Source organism: Manis javanica, chromosome 8 (assembly GCF_040802235.1).
Source record: "Manis javanica isolate MJ-LG chromosome 8, MJ_LKY, whole genome shotgun sequence".
NCBI lineage: Eukaryota > Metazoa > Chordata > Mammalia > Pholidota > Manidae > Manis > Manis javanica.
In genome coordinates, this window is record NC_133163.1 from 113,494,247 (window position 1) to 113,508,640 (window position 14,394).

The 14,394-nt window shown below is 38.9% G+C and overlaps 1 protein-coding gene across 3 annotated transcripts in view; it reads left to right on the forward strand.

Moving 5' to 3' along the window:
• The window catches only part of TRIP4 (thyroid hormone receptor interactor 4), a 59,924-nt gene that overhangs the window by 37,553 nt on the left and 7,977 nt on the right, over positions 1-14,394 (forward strand). The window lies entirely within an intron of this gene.

A 14,394-nucleotide genomic window follows, 5' to 3' on the forward strand; every position in this document is an offset into this window, starting at 1 on the left:
AATATTTCTCACCCCCATTACCTACCTACATACTGCAAAACTGATATCTTGTATTACAGTTTAGGAAGTGGTAATGTAGGTATATTTGGTTATCTTTTATCCTCCTAGGTCTGCTCACTGAGGGAGAACCATCCAGGAAATGGTTTTCTGACCTATGTCTTCTTTCTGCATCTTTATACATATTTCTCATAACCCAGCTAAACTACATTTTCTTTGAAAACTAGTGTGGATCTAGTAGTTTTTATTTCAACTAAAACTAGCTGGCAATGTGACTTGGACCACATTTTATTTCCCCATCTTGTTCCTTTTTCTTTCCCCAAAGAAACTCAGTACTTTACTGCCTGACCTCTCATTCTTGGACTTTCTTTGATAAGTTAAAATATACTAAGCCCTCACTATTTTTGGTGTAGTGTGATCATTTAGTTCCTTTAAGAAAAATAACAGAAAGGTTTTATTAGTGGTTGTTGAAAATCAAGTGCACTGCACTATAAATGGCTTTAAAAATATATGCGTAAAGTGCTTTCCCCTGAGCTAAGAGTTTGTCTTCCTTTTATCTTTTAAGAGCAGTATGGCTGGTATAGCTGATTTGTGTCAGAAGAAAAATCCCACTAGACCCTCAACTCTCCTGAGTAATGGCAGGGGACCAACCTAAAACAAGATAGGAGTGATACAGAAAAGGGTCTGGGCACAGCTCAGGAGAGAAAGGTAAATAAGAGCCATCTAGTTAAAACTTCTGTGATTCCTCTGGAATAAACCCATGCAGTTGCCAGCATTTTATCTGCCAGCAGCAGATGTAAGCTCTCAAAAACAGCAGGGAGGATGTTGACTGTAACAATGTATCAAGGCTGTGGTTTGTAACCTCAATAGTAAGGCAGTTAGAACTTTTTTTTTAACAAAGACATTTTGATTGCCAAATCCATAACCATTAGCAGCTGTGGTTTGAACAGTTCTCTAGACCTAACAAATTTTCACACAAAAAGTTGAACTGGTGGCTTTTGTTTCTACGTGTCTATGTTGTGTTTGTGCTATTTATATCTCTGCCTTCAATAGAAAATCTGATTTGTCTGAAATCTCCAAGGTCATTGGTTATTCCATTTCTGCTGTACTGAATCCATTCCTCTCCTGCCAGCTTACTGACCATTTAGTCCATTTGATCTTCTGGCTTTTATATTAGCCATGACCATATCTTTAAGGAATTATGCTGAAGCAATTCTAGTGCAGGGTGCCCTGGTAATTGACATCAGCAATAGAATTGCAGTTTTCCAATTGGGGAAGAGAGAGTATTACTTGTTCCTTCTTTTATAAGCGTTTCCAACAATATAGATCCAGGAAGATTGCAAATATTACCTCATGTAAGGAAGTTATCAGCTTCTATCACCAATGGTTTGTAAGTCTGAGAGGTGAGAAATTGGAAAATGATGAAAGTGATAGGCAATATATTCAAACCAGGCATTGGCCTTGAAAAATGCAGTCCCCAAATTTTCTTTTCAAGTATGTAGAAAATGTCCTCTGTTGGACTGAGAAATCATGCCAATTCATAGACCTAAAATACATGTTCTCAAGTATCATGAGGGTTGTACCCAGCAGAGAGGGGAACTGTATGTCTGCCACAACTAGCCTAACCCTAGGCCGTTCTTTAAAATCACTGCTCACTTGAGTGAGAGAGGGAATGTGTTGTCAGAGTTCTCATGAAGACTAGAACATTTATTAGAATTTCTGGGTCAGGACAGACTGTCTTTAAAGTTATTTACAACCTAGTAGTGTCAAGTGCCCACTTGATGAGTTGATGACAACCATGTAAATTTTTTAGTAATTCTGGGAGAATTATGCTTTCTGTTATACTTATCCCCAAGAGAGAAAGGGAATATTAACACTTTTCTGTGTATTTATGTAAATTATTTAATGTTTAGCTTTTCATCTGAAAATGAACATATAATTCTTAAGATTTTCTTAAATATTCATCAAAAAATACTTGAAGACTTACTATAAATCAGACACTGTTTTAGGCACTTAAAGAAACAAAAAGGTAAATCAGCCATGGTTTCTGTCTGCAGAATATTTGAAAGACCCCTAGGTAGATAAGATATGTAAGTACCAAATACAAAATTCAAAACAAAGGTACCTGTCTTAAGAGAAATAAAGACTGCCTCTGAGGAATTGGAAGGTGGGAGAGGCTGCTTCCAGCTGGGAGGGAATCCAAAAGACTTTAAGAAGATGGCTTTTGAATTAGCCTTGGAGGGTGGTAATAATAAATTCTGTCACTTTTTTCATCAGTTTATGTGCCAAGCTTATTTGTGTTATTGTTTCTCACAACAACTCCCAAGCAAGGCATCATAACCCCTCTTTTAGAGATGAGAGAACTTAAGATTCAGAGAGTTAAAATAACTTGCATTATTGAGTAAATTCAATAAAAGTCAGTAAATGGTAGAATTGGAATTGCTGCTTGAGTCTTCCTCCTTAGGTGGTAGAAAAGTGTATTCCCAGAAGAGAAGTGATGTGAGATAGGAAGTTATGGGTGTGTATGGAAAATAATAACAAACCAGTTTGTTGAGAGAAGAGTATGGGTGAAGAGGAATAAGCAGCAAACAAGAATGCAAAGGTATGTTGAGGTCAGATGGTAGATAGCTTTGAATGACAGGCTATGGTGCTAAGACCTTTTTCTGCAGTCATTTGTGGGTTGGAGGAAGGGTGTTTTGAAGGGAACAGAGCCTTGCCTGAGGAAAGTGAATCTGGCAGCAATGTGGAAATGGATTGCACTGAAGAGACTGAAGGTAGAAAGACTAGTGAGAAGGCAGTTGTCATCCAGGATAGAGATAGTTTAAAAAATGTGTTCTAGGCTAGCGCCAGTGGAATTAGATAAGAGTGGGACAGATGTAAGAGGTTTTATGTAGGCAGAATCAGTCACTTAATGTGACACTTTCATTTTGCCTATAAGTAAATCCAGGCTTAGAGAGAGAGAAAGTGGTCTCCTTCATCCAGAAGGAATCTTCCGTAGCCTTGCTATCTTCTTCCAGTCTGTTCAAGGCTTCTTGGTTTGTCATCCAGTCTGCTGTGTAAACCAGGTAGCAAGTTATCTCTCATTTAAAATTTTATTGCTCAGAATATTATATAGTCATACAACCAACAAGTATTTATTGACCATCTGTCATATGTCAGGCACTGGGTTAAAGACTAAGGATCCAGAGTTAGGACTGAGACAAGAAAACCCAAGCATAATAATTATCATATGAACAAAAGAATTCACAAAGGAGGGACCTAACTTCTAACTTAGCTTGGCTGGAGGCAGTGTAGGGAAGGTTCAGGAAACTTTTTAAAAAGATGAGTCCTGAAGACAGCAGAATTTATATCTTTTTCCATATACCATTCTATATCCTGTCTCCATGCCCTCGTCCACCAAGAGAGTTCCTGTTTATCTCTTAAAATAGCTCAGATGTCTCCCTCTCTCTCTGTAGTCTTCTCTGACCTCAACCCATTTCTACCTTGAGAGGATTAATCACTCCTCAGGGCTACTGTGTTCGTATTTCTATGATTACAGTTTTAACTTTTGTGTGTGTGTTTTGTAATTATATGTTTACAGGTAGTTCTTTAGGTCACCATCTATGTCTTCATCTTTTATTTCTGATTTTTAAAATTATTTTTTATTGAGGTATAGTTGATATAAAATATTATATTGGTTTCAAGTATATAACATTTAACAGTATATAACATATATTAACATTCAATAGTTACATACATTATTTAATCCTCACCCCAACTAGTGTAGTTACTATCTGTCAACATAGGAAGATGTTACAGAACTATTGGCTTCTTAGCTTCTTCAGTAACCTAGCATAAAGCTTGGCACATAGTAGGTGCTCAATAAATGGTGATGACAATAAATTGAGACGCAAGCAATGGCTGATATGTGAAAAGCCTCAAGTGCCCTGTGAAGGAATTTGAATTGTATTCTGAAGGCAACCATGTAAGTGATATGATGAGATGTGCAACTTAGAAAGATTGTCCTGGCAGCAGGAGGGAGGAGGGACTGCATGAGGCAAGCCTGAAAACAAGGAGATGAGTCACAGAATTATCATGATTGTCCAGGTAAGGCATGATGAAGGCCTGCAACAATGGTCTGGTAGTTCAGTTGGACAGAAGGGAGCAGGTGATTGAAAGGTATCTTCCTCCATATTTCATATACTTTAAGAGGTAAAGTCTATAGGACTTGGTGATTTGATTGATTATGAAGGGTAAGAAAAAGAGAGAAATCTAGGATAAACCTAGGTTTGTGGGTGTAGTGAGTGGGTAAATGACAGTACCATTAGCCCAGATGAAGTAACAAAAAAAGAGAATTTTCTTTTAAAGTTAATTACTTTTAAAAATAAATGAGGAGGAGGAGCCAAGATGGCGGTATGAGTAGACAGCGGAAATCTCCTCTCAAAAACATGTATTTTTGAAAATACAACAAATACAACTATTCATAAAAGAGAGACCAGAAGATACAGGACAATAGCCACGCTACATCTACACCTGCGAGAATCCAGTGCCTCGCAAAGGGGGTAAGATACAAGCTGTGGCCTGGCGGGACCTGAGGGTGCCTCACCCTAGCTCCCTGGTGGGAGGAGAGGAGTTGGGGCCGGGAGGGAGAGGGAGCCCAGGACTGCTGGATACCCAGCCCTAGCCATCCGCACCAGGAGCGCAGACACACAGGGCATGGTGTGCTGGATACTCGGGAAATGGAACAGTAAAATCTGCAAGCGGGTTCCCACAGCCAGCGCCTCTGGGACAAAAGAAAAGCGAGTACTTTTTGAAAGTCTTAAAGGGACAGGGACCCCACAGCTGAACAGAAGTGTCCCGGGACACAACCCAGCAGCTGGGAATCCCAGGGAACTCTGGGCGCCCTAACCCCCTGGGCAACAGCGCAGCATGGAGGCCCCTCACAGCGATAAACAGCCTCCCACCCATTCCCCCTCCAGCACGGCCCTGCCATAGCACAGCAGCAGCCTGAGGCTTGCCACACCCACAGCAACCACAGAGCTTACTCCATAGCGGCCAGGCAAGAATCAGGGACCCAGTCTGCGCACAACTGCCCAGCACAAGCCACTAGGGGTCACCGTTCTCCCAGAAGAGGAACACGAGGAGCAAGCAGGAAGGGGTTTTGTTCTCCCAGCTGACACACGCACCATCTGCCCATCACCATGAAAAGGCAGAAGAATTTGATTCAGGCCAGAATCATACAGACATCCTCCCCTGAGAGGGAACCTGGGGAGATAGACCTAACCAATCTTCCTGAAAAAGAATTCAAAATAAAGGTCATAACCATGCTAATGGACTTGCAGAGAAATATACAAGAGCAAAGGAGGGAGAATACAGAAATAAAACAGTCTCTGTAAGGACTTAAAAGCAGAATGGACAAGATGCAAGAGGCCATTGATGGAATAGAAATCAGAGAACAGGAATGCAGAGAACCTGACGCAGACAGAGATAAAAGGATCTCCAGGAATCAAAGAATATTAAGAGAACTGTGTGACCAATCAAAACAGAACAATATCTGCATTATAGGGGTACCAGCAGAAGAAGAGAGAGAAAAGGGATAGAAAGTATATTTGAAGAAATAATTGCTGAGAACTTCCCCAAACTGGGGGAGGAAATAGCTTCTCAGACCACAGAAGCACACAGAACTCCCAACATAAGGGACCCAAGGAGGACAACACCAAGACATAATAATTAAAGTGGCAAACATCAAAGACAAGGACAGCATATTAAAGAGAGCCAGAGAGAGAAAAAAGGTCACCTACAAAGGAAAACCCATCAGCTTATCATCAGATTTCTCAACAGAAACCTTACAGGCCAGAAAAGAATGGCATGATATACTTAATGCAATGAAACGGAAGGGCCTTGAACCAAGAATACTGTATGCAGCACGACTATCATTTAAATATGAAGGAGGGATTAAACAATTCCCAGACAAGCAAAAGTTGAGGGAATTTGCCTCCCACAAACCACCTCTACTGGCTATTTTAGAGGGACTGCTCTAGATGGAAGCACTCCTAAGCCTAAACAGATGTCACCAGAGAAAATAAAATCACAGCAAAGAAATCACAACAACCAAATACTAACTAAAGGCAAAAAATAAAATCAACTACCCACAAAAGCAGTCAAATGAAACACAAAAGAGCACAAAATAAAACATCTAACATATAAAGAATGGAGGAGGAAGAATAAGAAGGGAGAGAAATAAAGAATCATCAGACTGTGTTTATAATAGCTCTATAAGCGAGTTAAGTTAGACAGAAAGATAGTAAAGAAGCTAACCTTGAACCTTTGGTAACCACGAACCTAAAGCCTGCAATGGCAGTAAGTACATATCTTTCAATAATCACCCTAAATGTGAATGGATTGAATGCACCACTCAAAAGACACAGAGTAATAGATTGGATAAAAAAGCAAGACCCATCTATATGCTGCTTACAAGAGACTCACCTGAAACCCAAAGACATGGACAAACTAAAAGTCAAGGGATGGAAAAAGATACTTCACACAAACAACAAGGAGAAAAAAGCAGGTGTTGCCGTACTAGTATCAGACAAAAATAGACTTCAAAACAAAGAAAGTCACAAGAGATAAAGAAGGACATTATATAATGATAAAGGGGTCAGTCCAACAAGAGGATATAACCATTATAAATATATGTATGCACCCAATACAAGAGCACCAGCATATGTGAAACAAATACTAACAGAATTAAAGGAAGAAATAGACTGCAATGCATTTATTTTAGGAGACTTCAATACACCACTCACTCAAAAGGACAGATCCACCAAACAGAAAATAAGTCAGGACACAGAGGCACTGAACAACACACTAGAACAGATGGACCTAATAGACATCTATAGAACTCTACACCCAAAAGCAACAGGATACACATTCTTCTCAAGTGCACATGGAACACTCTCCAGAATAGACCACATACTAGACCACAAAAAGAGCCTCAGTAAATTCCAAAAGACTGAAATCCTACCAACCAACTTCTCAGACCACAAAGGTATAAAACGAGAAATAAATGTACAAAGAAAGCAGAAAGGCTCACAGACGCATGGAGACTTAACAACAGGCTCCTAAATAATCAGTGGATCAACGACCAAATCAAAATAGAGATCAAGCAATATATGGAAACAAATGACAACAACAACACAAAGCCCCAACTTCTGTGGGACACAGCGAAAGCAGTCTTAAGAGGAAAGTATATAGCAGTCCAGGCATATTTAAAGAAGGAAGAACAATCCCAAATGAATAGTCTAAAGACACAATTATCGAAATTGGAAAAAGAAGAACAAATGAGGCCTAAAGTCAGCAGAAGGAGGAACACAATAAAGATCAGAGAAAAAATAAATAAAATTGAGAAGAATAAAACAATAGAAAAAATCAATGAAACTAAGAACTGGTTCTTTGAGAAAATAAACAAAAAAGAGAAGCCCCTAGCCAGACTTATAAAAAGAAAAAGAGAATCTACACACATCAACAGAATCAGAAATGAGAAAGGAAAAATCATGACAGACTCCACAGAAATACAAAGAATTATTAGAGAATACTACAAAAAACTATATGCTAACAAGCTGGAAAACCTAGAAGAAATGGACAACTTCCTAGAAAAATACAACCTTCCAAGACTGACCAAGGAAGAAACACAAAATCTAAACAGACCAATTACGAGCAAAGAAATTGAATCGGTAATCAAAAAACTACCCAAGACCAAAATTCCTGGGCCAGATGGATTTACCACGGAGTTTTATCAGACATACAGAGAAGACATAATACCCATTCTCCTTAAAGCTTTCCAAAAAATAGAAGAGGGAATTCTTTCAGACTCATTCTATGAAGCCAGCATCACCCTAGTACCAAAACCAGGGAAAGACCCCACCAAAAAAAGAAAATTACAGACCAATATCCCTGATGAACATAGATGCAAAAATACTCAACAAAATATTAGCAAACCAAATTCAAAAATATATCAAGAGGATCATACACCATGATCAAGTGGGATTCATCTCAGGGATGCAAGGATAGTACAACATTCGAAAATCCATCAACATCATCCGTCACATAAACAAAAAGGAGGACAAAAATCACATGATCATCTCCATAGACGCTGAAAAAGCATTCGACAAAATTCCACATCCATTCATGATAAAAACTCTCAGCAAAATGGGTATAGAGGGCAAGTACCTCAACAAAATAAAGGCCGTATATCATAAACCCACAGCCAACATCATACTGAACAGCAAGGAGCTGAAAACATTTCCTCTGAGATCAGGAAAAAAACAGGGATGCCAACTCTCCCCACTGTTATTCAACATAGTACTGGAGGTCCTAGCCACAGCATTAGACAAAACAAAGAAATGCAAGGAATCCAAATCAGTAAAGAAGAAGTCAAACTGTCACTATTTGCAGATGACATGATATTGTACATAAAAAACCCTAAAGACTCCACTCCAAAACTACTAGAACTGATAGTGGAATACAGCAAAGTTGCAGGATACAAAGTTAATACACAGAAATCTGAGGCTTTCCTAGACACTAACAATGAACTAGCAGAAAGAGAAACCAGGAAAACAATTCCATTGGCAATTGCATCGAAAAGAATAAAATACCTAGGAATAAACCTAACCAAGGGAGTGAAAGACCTATACCCCAAAAATCACAAGACATTCTCAAGAGAAATTAAAGAGGACACTAACAAATGGAAACTCATCCCGTGCTCCTGGCTAGGAAGGATTAATCTTGTCAAAATGGCCATCCTGCCCAAAGCAATCTACAGATTCAATGCAATCCCTATCAAATTGCCAACAGCATTCTTCAATGAACTGGACCAAATAGTTCAAAAATTGATATGGAACCACCAAAGACCCCAAATAGCCAGAGCAATCCTGAGAAGGAAGAATAAAGTGGGAGGGATCTCACTTCCCAACTTCAAGCTCTACTACAAAGCCACAGTAATCAAGACAATTTGGTACTGGCACAAGAACAGAGCCACAGACCAATGGAACAGAATAGAGTCTCCAAACATATATGGTCAATTAATATACGATAAAGGAGCCATGGACATACATTGGGGAAATGACAGCCTCTTCAACAGTTGGTGTTAGCAAAACTGGACAGCTACATGTAATAGAATGAAACTGGATCATTGTCTAACCCCATACACAAAAGTAAATTCAAAATGGATCAAAGACCTGAATGTAAGTCATGAAACCATAAAACTTTTAGAGAAAAACATAGGCAAAAATCTCTTGGACATAAACATGAGCGACTTCTTCATGCACACATCTCCCCAGGCAAGGGAAACAAAAGCAAAAATGAACAAGTGGGACTATATCAAGCTGAAAACTTCTGTACAGCAAAGGACACCATCAGTAGAACAAAAAGGCATCCTACAGTGTGGGAGAATATATTCATAAATGACAGATCTGATAAAGGCTTGACATCCAAAATATATAAGAGCTCACACACCTCAACAAACAAAAAGCGAACAATCCAATTAAAAAATGGGCAGAGGAGCTGAACACACAGTTCTCCAAAGAAGAAATTCAGATGGCCAACAGACAAATGAAAAGATGCTCCACATTGCTAGTCATCAGAGAAATGCAAATTAAACCCACAATGAGATATCACCTCACACCAGTAAGGATCACCACCATCCAAAAGACAAACAACAACAAATTTTGGTGAGGTTGTGGAGAAAGGGGAACCCTCCTACACTGCTGGTGGGAATGTAAATTAGTTCAACCGTTGTGGAAAGCAGTATGGAGGTTCCTCAAAAAGCTCAAACTAGAAATACCATTTGACCCAGGAATTCCACTTCTAGGAATTTACCCTAAGAATGCAGCAGCCCAGTTTGAAAAAGACAGACGCACCCCTATGTTTATCGCAACACTATTTACAATAGCCAAGAAATGGAAGCAACCTAAGTATCCATCAGTAGGTGAATGGATAAAGAAGATGTGGTACATATATACAATGAAATATTATTCAGCCATAAGAAAACAAATCCTACCATTTGCAACAACATGGATGGAGCTAGAGGGCATTATGCTCAGTGAAATAAGCCAGGTGGAGAAAGGCAAGTACCAAATGATTTCATTCATATGTGGAGTATAAGAACAAAGGAAAAACTGAAGGAAGAAAACAGCAGCAGACTCACAGAACCCAAGAATGGACTAACAGTTACCAAAGGGAAAGGGACTGGGGAGGATGGGTGGGAAGGAGGGAGAAGTTGGGGGAAGAAGGAAGGGGGCATTACGATTAGCATGTATAATGTGGGGGGTGCACAAGGAGGGCTGTGCATCACAGAGAAGAGAAGTAGTGATTTTACAGCATCTCACTATGCTGATGGACAGTGACTAATGGGGTATGTGGGGGGGACTTGGTGAAGGGGGGAGTCTAGTAAACATAATGTTCCTCATATAATTGTAGATTAATAATACCAAAATAAATAAATAAAAATAAATAAAATAATAAATGAGCTGTGGCAAAGGAAACCTATGCTGTAGCTGTAAAGGCGGGATGTTCTATAGCATGATCATCATAAAAACATCAATTTTACTATGAATTTTCATTTGGGTAGTTAAAAATATTTTAATCTGTTTTGTTCTGAAAGACAAATGTTTCTTGATAAAGGATTATTTTTTATGTGAATAGCTCCAGATTGCTTGATAATGATCTTACCTTGATAGGTCAACTGCTGTCAAAAGATTCTCTGAGCTCTGCCTCAGAGTAGTTGTTCTCATTGAATCAGACCAGCCATAAGCAGGTAATATCTAGAATTGTCAGAGCTCTTCACTGGAGAGGAGTCAGTATTCTGAGGTATTAGTCCCAGGGTAGACTTCAGTGATTTAAGGACCTTATAATGTAGCCTCTTTAATTGAGAACAATTTTCTTTGGTTCTCACTAGTTTAAGTTAGAATGAAAGCTGCTAAGTGAAAATTAAGACCAAAATAATTGTCATGAGTGGGTGATTCCATTAAGGTCCTGAAGAGTCAGGACAGAGAAACTGAGGTTACTTTTAGAGAAAAAATACTTACTTGTTTGGGTTCTTTTGTGTGTAGAGGTTCCAGCATAGGATTCCAAAGGGAACAAAAAGCCATAATGGAAATTTTACTGTGAGTAGATTGGGACAAGGAAACCAATGTCATGTGGCTTCAACCAGATCATCTTCCACAAATGGCTGTAAGACCCATAAGCTGCCTATCACTGATCCCTTATTCTTACCTGAAGCAAAGAGGAACTGCCTTTGTAGCATAGAGCTGGAACCCACCTGTCTGATACTGGCCACATGATTTGAATTGGATACTGGTATGTGCGAGTTCAGCTCCCCACTTCAGGCCAGCTGACATGATCTTTATGCATCTCCAGTCAAATATATAGTAGTCATCTCGTATGATCAATATGTTACTCTGATGTAAGAAAACTTTTATCCCCCAGTATAATGAGGCCTGAGGTACTAGTTATCCTGTGAACACCTTGAACTGCTTTGAAGGAAAATGTAAGTGAGCACCATTTATTAGAGGACAGTTCTTTCAGGATATGCTTCTTTGGATCTGTTGTGTTTGTTGTCTTGTTATCAGGCTCATTTCCTTCTCTCTTTCTGAGTATTCCCACCTCAATTTTCTTGGAGTTGGTTTTCAGCTAACCAAATTTCACAGCCTGATTTCATGTCCTATCTAGTTCTCCAAAGTTCAAATGAAGAAAACCTACAGCAAATACATGTTCTCTGTCGTTGAGCTCCTTCTTAAGTGTTTGCTTTAGCTGTTAGTCCTCTGGAGAGAGGTATTGTATTTAGAGGTCATCTGGGGATTTGTTGTAAAGAGTGACATCATTTAAGAGATTCTGATCATTTCAGTAGAAGGTCTAAATGTAGGTTTGCAGAAAATGCCCACGTGTCTCTGAATTAGTATAGTTTTCAAAAATTACTAATCTTTTCCTTTTCTTATGAAAATGGCAAAAGAAATGTTTTCTAGATGACTGGTGAACAATTTCCCTCTGGAGAGGAGAAGAAAATGGCTGTTTAGTAGTTAATTACCTGTTATGTTTAGACAGCTATGAGACTTATGAGGCATGAAAGAAGAGTAGGCCCACCTCCCCCACTCCTCAGGCTGGAAACCAGGTGACAGGAGTCATGTTCTCATAGGTAAAAAAAGTGGCAACTTCCTGAGAATGTTACTGAATTTGAATGGTTACTTTAAATTGCTTGATCTTACAACACACATTCCCTACCCTGTCTATTCCCTAACCCTTAATCCTGCATCCTTTCTCAATTGGATTTGACATCAGAGTTTATCCACATTCTTCACAAATACGAACCTCCCTTCTCTTAATTTACTCTTTCTCTGCATCAGCTACATTTTAGTTTTTTGACTCAGACTAAAAGTCCCATACTTGTAAGTCTCTGACTTTTTATTGTTTAATATGGTCCATAGTGTCCAGACCCAGTTGCAGAAATTATGCTTTTTTTGGAGATACTGAGACTCTGCCAAACTGACTTTGCTTTAATGAATTTTACCACGAAAAATAATCCCTTCTCCCAATGCATAGGACTTACTTTTCTTTCTTACTTGCAAGCTGCTTTACTCTTCAGCTCTGTTTCTTGTAAGCCTCCTGAAGCTCAGTGACAGAGCTTGGGAAAATGTATATTAACATGAAACTTGGATTTAGAGTCAGCTGGGAAAGTTGATTTTAATGTTTGTCTTTATTGCGAGGCATGAATGAGTCTAAGGAACCTCTTGTTCATAATTTCATTTATCCATTATTTTCTCCATCACTTGACATTTGCTTACTCTGTGAGTATATGTCAGGGTAGTTTGTATTAACAATAGAGGTATATTGGCTACTTGCCAAGACAGAAAATTCTAATTTAACAGATTACAGAGTAGCACCTGCTTTTATCCAAAGTTACAGTCTTAAGAGTGTCCAGTTCCCAGTATGTGTGTATTCAGCATGATTAAGATATCAATAATGCACAAATTGACAAATTCATTGTTCTTTCATTCAAATTTTCATTCACATTCATTTATCAGTTGCCTACTATGCACCAGGCATGATTCTAGGTGCTGAGGAGTAAACAAAAGAGACAAAAAGCCCTGCCTTGTGGAACTCTCATCCTAGCAAGGGGAGGCCAAATTTAAAAATTGAAGTAAATTGTATTGTACTGGATGATGGTAAGTGCTATAGAAAAAATACAGTAGGAGAGGCAGGTTAATAGTTTTGGGGAAGTGATGGGGGTGAAAGCCTGTTTACAGTGAATCCCAGAAAAAGTAGGAATTGAGAAAGGGAGTATAGATAATCTTTTAATGAATTCTGTTGTGTAGTTAATCGAGTAATCTCTAGCAGTAGCTCGAGGAGAATGTGGGATCTGGAGAGTTTTTATTTAATGGCAGACATTGCAGAAAGTATGTTTGTTAATGGGATTGATCCAGTAGATGAGAATACTTATTGACGCAGAAGAAAGAGGAGAGAATGACTGAAATGGCTTGCAGTTTTGGGAAAGCAGAGCTGTGAAGTCCTGGCATCATTGTCCTCTGCCTTGACACTCCGTAAGACGCAAAGAAGAGAGAGCAGGAAAATTGAAGAGATGTGAATTGTGACTGCTGCTGCTTTAGCCTCTGTAGAATTAGGTTTAAAGAGCTTGATGGCATCCTCTGGTTTTATTTGTGCCAAAGCACCTCAGCAGTAACAGCTAGGCCCTGCTTTTTCTTTGAGTTCTGAAGATCTAGGGGATAAGGAAAAAAGAATTTGCCCTTTCATCTTTAGTCTTTCTTTTCTACCATGAACATTTTGACCCCACCTGTGAATATAATTGTGGCTGATACTTGATATTAAACTATGTTTTATCAAAGTACATGCCACACCTGACCTACACTGAAAGTCGTGGTATGTGGGCAGGACTAAAAGCTGCTTAAAACCCCTTCTGTTTTCTCTAAAGCTTTACTTATCACCTAGGATAGAGTGGTCAGTAAAGCAGCTTTTAACTGTTTATGCTTCCACTAGCTACAAAAAAATTTGAGTATTTTTACTTCTTTTACTGAAACCTCCATTTCTACTTGAGAGCCTTAGATTTTTAGAGGACATATCTTAGCAGGTGAATAAAAGTGAAAAAGAATCTCATACTTTGTATGGTAGTTGCTAGGAAAAAGGCTGCTCTGGTAATGAAGTCTGACCCACAGTCATAGTCAGCCTTTGAGTCATATTTGTCAAACATGATAATAAATGCAAGACTTCCCAAGATAGGAAATAATGAAACACCAAATCAGTTGGGCATTGCTAGAGAGCACTTTCTGCCAACCCCCAGTTATTCCTTAAATTGTAATTGTGTGGCCAGCACAATCTTACTGTAGGTTCTGTGTCTGTCTTTTCAGAAGG